The following is an 8,599-nucleotide window of genomic DNA, read 5'->3' on the forward strand; positions in this document are numbered from 1 at the left end:
TGATAAACTCATTCATGCACTTTAATATAGACAAAGTGGAAAATAGAGTACTAAATTGATATATGATAGTGCTAACGATGCATTTGCACAATGTTGCTATGGTTACCCATGCAATCGATTCATTTGCACCAACCCTTAACCATTAGACAAACTTGGGTTAGAACTAGATACTGTTAGATACATAGGAAGGCTTTGAGTTTTATTAGTGTTAAAAATGGTTCTTTCACTATATTTCAAAAGCATGACATGGTCCACTTTGGATGCATTTATACTATTCTTATCTCCACATGCTCTTCCTTCACCATCATCCTATTTTTTTTTTTTTGTATAAGGAAAGCAATGACTCCTAAGGGGATTTATTTTTTGCCAAATAAGAGGTGTAAAATCATGAAGAAATGCTGAAAAATATTGGCTAAAAGTACACAAGACCAAACTATTCATAAGAGAAATTATTCATGTATATAATCCTTATTATTGAGGATTCTTTAGTTGGAATGCAATGTATAAATAACAAATCAGGAAAAATCATGTGAAAAAGTGTTTTTATTGAAGAATTTAAGAGGAGCCAAGGAGAGTATTTTGATCTTCCTGGAGATAGCTAGCATTCTATTTTGGAGCTCATTGAACTATTGGCAATTGGAATTGTTTATTGAACTTTGACTCTCATGGAGTTCAGAATCATGTAAGTGGACTCTGTCAACAAAGAGTAGTGTGTTAGTTCCAGAGTTTATTTCCCTATTGGATGGAGGTAGTGGAGGTCTTTTCCCTCCCTTAAGTGTTATTATAATTTGAAGGATGTAGGACTATTTGGTTCTAATGGCATTTATAAAACAATGAGGGTAGAGGGCAGATAAAGTCCAAGATTTATTCTCAATCCTGGCAGGAATAGTATCAGCAATCATGCATATAATGAACAGTGAAGGAATTAGCCCAACAAAACTAAATAGACTTATGCATCATGCCTTTAGGAATTTGCACAAACAACCATTACCTCAACTAAATAGACTTATGTTGCACCGCCATATACAAGGAAAGGGAATGCAAATAAGGGCAAAACTGTCAAAAAAACATTCAAAAGGACAATTTGGAGCACCAGTGGTCTAGTGGTAGAATAGTACCATGCCACGGTACAGACCCAGGTTCGATTCCCGGCTGGTGCATTGCATGTCGCTGTAGCATAGTGGTGAGTATTCCCGCCTGTCACGAGGGTGACCCGGGTTCGGTCCCCGGCAACGGCGTTTCCTTTTTTCCAAGATTAATTGTTCTTTTACTGACTCTGTTTTATCAAAATATCTTTCTCACTCACCACAAAATGTCTAATCGTTGTAGTATAGTGGTGAGTATTCCCGCCTGTCGCGCGGGTGACCCGGGTTCGATCCCCGGCAACGGCGTTTAAGGGTTTCCTTAAATTTGATGACAATTGACTAATTAAACCTCTATCGTTAGTGTTCCATCAAAATCCATCTCAATTTGCTCACATGTTATTTCTAGAAAATGATAATAATACACTTTGAACCATGGGGTTGAACTGGAGCTGATCTTGTTTGAACCAAGGTGGGATTGAGCTTTGCGAACAATGGCTACAAACAGCTGTCCATGACTACTGTTGATCTCGTGGCGGCATAGCGGCGACTACCCAAATCAATCTCTTTAATAAAAAAGTATCTCTGACCCTACCACAAAACATCGAACAATAAGGAAAAATTAGGGCTTTTACTTTATAATCGGAAAAAAACGGGAAAAAGTAGAGGTTATTTGCCTACCGTCGCCTTCCGGAATGGTGCACAATGGTCACCAGAGTTCGATATGGAGTAACAAGGGTTTGGCATTTTAGACTTTCAGCTAAATGTACAGCGAAGAGTTGTGGCACTGTTCACCAGCCAAACAGACTTGTCTAACCCTTGCGGGTGACTTAAACCAAAAGGGTAAGATGGTCATTTCCTTAAATAAAATGTTTTATCATTTCTTTTTTTTATTTTTTTTCCTGCTAATTTAGCCCAATGGTAAATGTGACAATTCGTCTTTTTCGTCATGATTTAATGAAAATGTCAATTATTTGAAAACTTAAGGGTACTCGTAGGGAATATGTAAGCAATAGGGGTACAGTTACTTAATTTCGTAAACCTTAGAGTAGTTTAAGAGAATTACCATTTTTTATTGGGTAAATTACAGACCCCCTTGTACTTTGGGGTCAATGAGAAAGACCCCTATACTTTTTTTTCAACAAAGACCCCCCGAACTTTGGCCATTGGACAAAAACACCCTCTTCGTTACCTTGGCTAATAGAAGGTGTCATTTTTCGAAAATACCCTGCACATAATTGAATTAGTATTTTCAAAATGACATAAATGGACATCCTACCCCAATTCACTATTTTCAAATTCTTTTCACATTTTACCCAAACCCCGCCTTAAATCCAACCCAGAATCCTCTTGAAATCCATTCTAGCTCTGTTTGAGAATTGATCTCTACCAGTGTTTGGTCCAGTATCATACTAGCACATAGATGAAATAAGCGTAATACTCAAGGTTTGTGAAAACGACCCAGAAACATAACTGGTTAGGGGACCATTTTCCGGTTTCACAGTTCAACCGTTTGAGTCGAATGGTTTGACCCATGATGTCATAAATCAATTAAAAATAAAAATATATTTGTAAATAATAAAAATAGCATAAAATTAAATAAAATGCAGAAAAAATACAGAAAAATACAAAAAATAAAATATCAATATACAAAAATAATAAAGTATAGAACACATAGAAAATACAGTTTTTTCTATTAGTTTTAATAAGGTTAGTAATAATGGTTCAATATAAACATTTTAAAATCTCAACTAAAACCATGTTTAAATTATAAATTATTTCATTTTAGATGTGTATGTCACAACTTAAATTTATGTGTTCAAGATACTTTAAATATTATTTTTCATCATATTTCTAAAATTAGAAATTGTATTATATATATTAGAAGTTCTTGAACAAGAAAACAAAAATTTAAATATTTATGTAAAAAATTTGGCTTAAAATATAAAATTCTGTATTAGTTGTATTTCATACAAAGACATTTTTACTAAATTTTATAATGAGAAAATCCCACATGATTTTATAATTGAGGATGATTGGGGATGGAATTTGTACAAAAGATATTTTATAAATTGTTTGTGATACAACTAATGAATTTTTTATTTGGTGTTTATTACCTTTAGTTAATCTTATATTTATGATTAGTGGATATTTTTCAAAATATAGAAGTAATTCAAATTTTCATAATATTATTGAAATAATGGAAGTTAAATTTAAAAAATATTGGGAAAATATTTCTCCTCTATATTGTTTAACTACAATATTAGATCTTAGGATTAGGAAAGATGGTTTAGATGTTTTAATTGAATCTTATCGTGAAAATATGAGAACTGAAATTGGAAATAAAAAAAAAGAGGAAATTAATAATTTATTATTTGAAGTATACAATTTATATGAATCTCAAATTATTAGGACATAGGAGAACTTGTACAGATACAACTTTCACTTATAAAACATCTATTTTTAGTTATAGAAGATAAAAATTTTGGTCTTTAATAAATAAAAGGTAGAAATCTGCTACCACTTCATGATCAAGTTCATTTTCTGAACTTAAGTTTTTTTGCAAGCTAATTTTTTTAATTTAATTAACCCTCTAAATTTGAAGGAATTAAATAATTTTGATATTTTAATCTGGTGGGGTGAACATGAAAAATTATCCAATTATTGCCGCAACTACCTATTGCAACTGTACATTGGAAGTGTGCCCTCACGAATAATAAGAGAGACATTCTTAATGTGCAGCTGCAATGGGCTGTTAAGACAGTGTTGAGAGTGTTTTGTTGGAAGCAGATCCTACCCTCTTGATTCTACTTGAAGGAAACCGAGTTGGGATCTCTTCCCAATAAAACAAGTTCCAACCCCTATTAACATGATCTAACACCATACTTCTCACCATGAGAATGGGACCCATCATGTATCAGATCATGTTGGTAGTTGGTAGGTTGTCCGGATGCATATTATTGGCAGATAATCAAGAGCTGGAAAACAAACCAAGCAGGAAAAGTTTCTTGCACACGCACCAATTATGTAAGACAGAATAGGCGTTCTTAATGTAGGGGCTGAAATGTCCTGTAGGGAGCTTGGGGCGAAATTTCTCTGTCAATGCAATTTACCAAGCGGCTTGCTATTTTAGGTTGAACGATTATCCAACGAAAAAGATATCTTATCATTTGATATTAACGAAGTTTATTTCTGTTAAACAAAAAATAAATATAAAAAACTTAATTAAACCGTGGAAGTAATTCATTCAGAAGCCAATGTCATTTATCTTGTTCATGGAAGCACCCGTGGTCTAGTGGTAGAATAGTACCACGGTACAGACCCGGGTTCGATTCCCGGCTGGTGCATTGTATGTCGTTGTAGTATAGTGGTGAGTATTCCCGCCTGTCACGCGGGTGACCCGGGTTCGATCCCCGGCAACGGCGTTTCCTTTTTTCCAAGATTAATTCTTCTTTTATTGACTTAACCATTTATCAAAAGAGTTTTCTCAGTCACCACAAAATGTCTAGTCGTTGTAGCATAGTGGTGAGTGTTCCCGCCTGTCACGCGGTGACCCGGGTTCGATCCTCGGCAACGGCGTATTAAGGCATTTTTTAGGGTTGATGAGGTCCAGAATATCATTCCATAGTAGATTTTCTTCTTTTAATTTTCCCCACACCTCGTTTTTTTAGGGTTTTCTCAAAGATGAGGTCCAGATTATCATTCCATAATAGATTTTCTTTTTTTAATTTTTCCCACACCTATGCAAATTATTATTATTATTTGAGTATGGAGTTAGATTTATAGATTCTTTGTTACTCGCGGTTTTCTCTGTTAATTGTTATAGATTTATTGGAAGTATGAAATCATCGAATAAAAGTAAAGAATGAGCACAAACAAAAAAAAAGTGTCATTTTTTCTGTTATGATTTTTACTGTAATTGTTTAATGTTTAATATATGGGTTCTATTATGATTAGGATACTGAAAAGATATCATATTTGAAAATTTTACAGCCAATAAATCTTTAAGGTTTACATAATTAATTAACAATATCCCTACTGTTTCCATATTCCCTGCGGGTTTCCTTAAGTCAATTGACTAAATAAACCCCTACCGTTAGTGTTCTATTAAAATCCATTTCAATTTACTATGTCACAGAATCTCACTCTTATATTTTTAGAAAATGACAATAATACCCTTTGAACCAAGGTGAGGTTGAACCGGAGCTGATCTTGTTTGAACCAAGGTGGGATTGAGCTTGGCGAACAATGGCTACAAACAGCTATCCATGACTACTGTTGATCTCGTAGCGGCATAGCGGCGACTACCCAATCAATCTCTTTAATAAAAAAGTATCTCTGACCCCACTACAAAACATCAAAGAAAAAGGAAAAATTAGGGCTTTTACTTTATAGTCGAAAAGAAATGGGTAGAGGCTATTTGCTTACTGTCGCCTTCCGGAATGGTGCACAAACGCCGAACATCACAATGGTCACCGGAGTTCGGTATAGAGTAACAAGGGTTTGGCATTTTAGACTTTCAGCTAAATGTACAGCGAAGAGTTGTGGCACTGTTCACTAGCCAAACAGACTTGTCTAACCCTTGCGGGTGACTTAAACCAAAAGGGTTTGACGGTCATTTCCTTAAATAAAATGTTTTATCATTTCTTTTTCTTTTATATATATTTTGCTAATTTAGCCCAACCGTAAATGTGATAAATCGTCTTTTTCATCACGATTCAATGAAAATGTCAATTGTTTGAAAACTTAAGGGTACACATAGGGAATATGCAAATAGTAGGGGTGTAGTTAGTTAATTTCGTAAACCTTAGAGTAGTTTAAGAGAATTACCCATTTTTATTGGGTAAATTACAGACCCCCCCTTGTACTATGGGGTCAATGAGAAAGACCCCTACACTTTTTTTTTGCAATAAAGACCCCCCGAACTTTGGCCATTAGACAAAGATAGAAGGTGTCATTTTACGAAAATACCCTGCACATAATTGAATTAGTATTTTAAAAATGACATAAATGGACATCCTACCCCATATTCACTATTTTCGAATTATTTTCACATTTTACCCAAACCCTGCCTAAAACCCAACCCATAATCCTCTTGAAATCCATTCTAGCTCTGTTTCAGAACTGATCTCTACTGGTGTTCGGTCCAATATCATACTGACACATAGATGAAGTAAGCGTAATATTCAAGGTTTTTAAAAACAACCCAGAAACAGAACTGGTTAGGGGACGGTTTTTCGGTTTGGCGGTTCAATCATTCGAGTCGAACGGTTTCACCTGTGATGTCATAAATCAATTAAAATAAAAAAGCATAAAATTAAATAAAATGCAGAAAAAATACAGAAAAATACAAAAAATAAAATATCAATATACAAAAATAATAAAGTATAGAACACATAGAAAATACAGTTTTTTCTATTAGTTTTAATAAGATTAGTAATAATGGTTCGATATAAACATTTTAAAATCTCAACTAAAACCATGTTTAAATTATAAATTATTTCATATTAGATGTGTATGTCACAGCTTAAATTTATGTGTTCAAGATACTTTAAATATTATTTTCCACCATATTTCTAGAATTAGAAATTGTATTATATATATTAGAAATTCTTGAACAAAAAAACAAGAATTTCAATATTTATGTAAAAAATTTGGCTTAAAATATAAAATTTTGTATTAGATGTTCAACATAGGTGGAAGTCCACATATTCTATGTTAGAAAGTTGTATTTCATACAAAGACATTCTTACTAATTTTTATAATGAGAAAATCCCATGATTTTATAATTGATGATGATTGGGGATGGAATTTGTACAAAAGATATTTTACAAATTGTTTATGATACAACTAATGAATTTTTTGGTGTTTCTTACCTTTACTTAATTGTATATTTATGATTAGTGAATATTTTTCAAAATATAGAAGTAATTTAAATTTCCATAATATTATTGAAATAATAGAAGTTAAATTTAAAAAATATTGGAAAAATATTTCTCCTCTATATTGTTTAACTACAATATTAGATCTTAGGATTAGGAAAGATGGTTTAGATGTTTTACTTGAATCTTATCGTGAAAATATGAGAATTGAATTTGGAAATAAAAAAAGAGGAAATTAATAATTTATTATTTGAAATGTACAAGTTATATGAATCTCAAATTATTAGGACATAGGAGAACTTGTGTAGGTACAACTTTCACTTATAAAATATCTAATTTTAGTACTAGAAGAGAAAAAATTATGGTCTTTAATAAATAAAAGGAAAAAATCTGCTACCACTTCATCATCAAGTTCATATACTGAACTTGATCTACTAACCTCTTCGGTGGGGTGAACATGGAAAAATTATCCAATTATTGTTGGCACGACACATGATCTACTAACCCCTTCGGTGTCTACAATTCCATCAAAGTTTTTTTAGTGTAGGTACTTGCGTGGTAGACGACAAGAGAAGCTACATGAATGGTGAAACTTTGGAGATGTACATATGTTTGAAAGATTGGCTAGATGTTGAGGATAAACTACAAGATAAAGGAGGGCATGCCACTTCAACTAATGTTTTACCAGCAGCAAATGATGTAGATCAAGGTTAAGGAGATGAAGGTAGAACTTGAAGAAAATAATGAAGTTAATATTTATTTGTATACTCAATAATTGTATAGAATTTTTTAAATTATTACAAAATTTTTATTTTCAAAATTATTTATAATTTTGTCAATATCATTGTAAATTTTTATTTTGAATTTTATTACATTGTTTTCGTATTTTATTCCAAATCCGATATTCCATTGTATTATTTAATTAATTTTTTTCCTTTGTATTTGTTAAATTCAAATGAAATAAGATTATAAATTTTTCTTTTCAATTTGTTGTTTATTTTGTATTTTGTTTAAGTTTTTTTTGTTAAAATTGTTATTCCCTAAATTTTGTATCATATTTAGACTTGGCAAAAAATGAAAAAGAAAATAATAAAAATGTCAAAAAAAAGTAAAAAAAAAAAAGACTAGCCCAACTCTGCCTAAGCTCGTGACACGGCCCGACTTGGCTTGGGCCTACTTGAGCTTGTGTACTGGCACATCCCTAGCCTACTAAGGCACAAGTTGCCCACACAAAATGACCTACTTTGCACTTTTAAGTACTAGACATCTTCATGAGGTAAGAATTGCTCCAACATATACATTTAGGTCCAAAACTTGTTATGAATTAAATAAATGAGCAAAAAAGAAAAATAAAAAGGGATGCAAGTGGCAAGGTTTCTAAAAACGACCTAAAAACAGAACGATCAAGGGACTATTTTCTGGTTTAGCGGTTCAACCGTCCAGGTTGAATGGTTTGACCCGTTACATCATAAATCAATTAAAAATAAAAATATATTTATAAATAATAAAGAATATCATAAAATTAAATAAAATACAGAAAATCATAGAAAATAAAACTATATAAATACAAAAATAATGAAGTACAGAACATAGAAAATACAGAATAAAAACCAAAAAGTTCAAAAAATATAGAAA

General features: G+C 32.1%; 1 non-coding gene across 1 annotated transcript; it reads left to right on the top strand.

The window, feature by feature from the left end:
• Positions 1 to 4,435: 4,435 nt before the first annotated feature.
• On the top strand, positions 4,436 to 4,507 carry TRNAD-GUC (transfer RNA aspartic acid (anticodon GUC)). Its single transcript has one exon. It is a non-coding gene; the product is annotated as a tRNA-Asp (tRNA).
• Positions 4,508 to 8,599: the final 4,092 nt, after the last annotated feature.

The sequence above is a fragment of the Nelumbo lutea genome, chromosome 6, assembly GCF_056320005.1.
Source record: "Nelumbo lutea isolate HS-2025 chromosome 6, American lotus-T2T, whole genome shotgun sequence".
NCBI lineage: Eukaryota > Viridiplantae > Streptophyta > Magnoliopsida > Proteales > Nelumbonaceae > Nelumbo > Nelumbo lutea.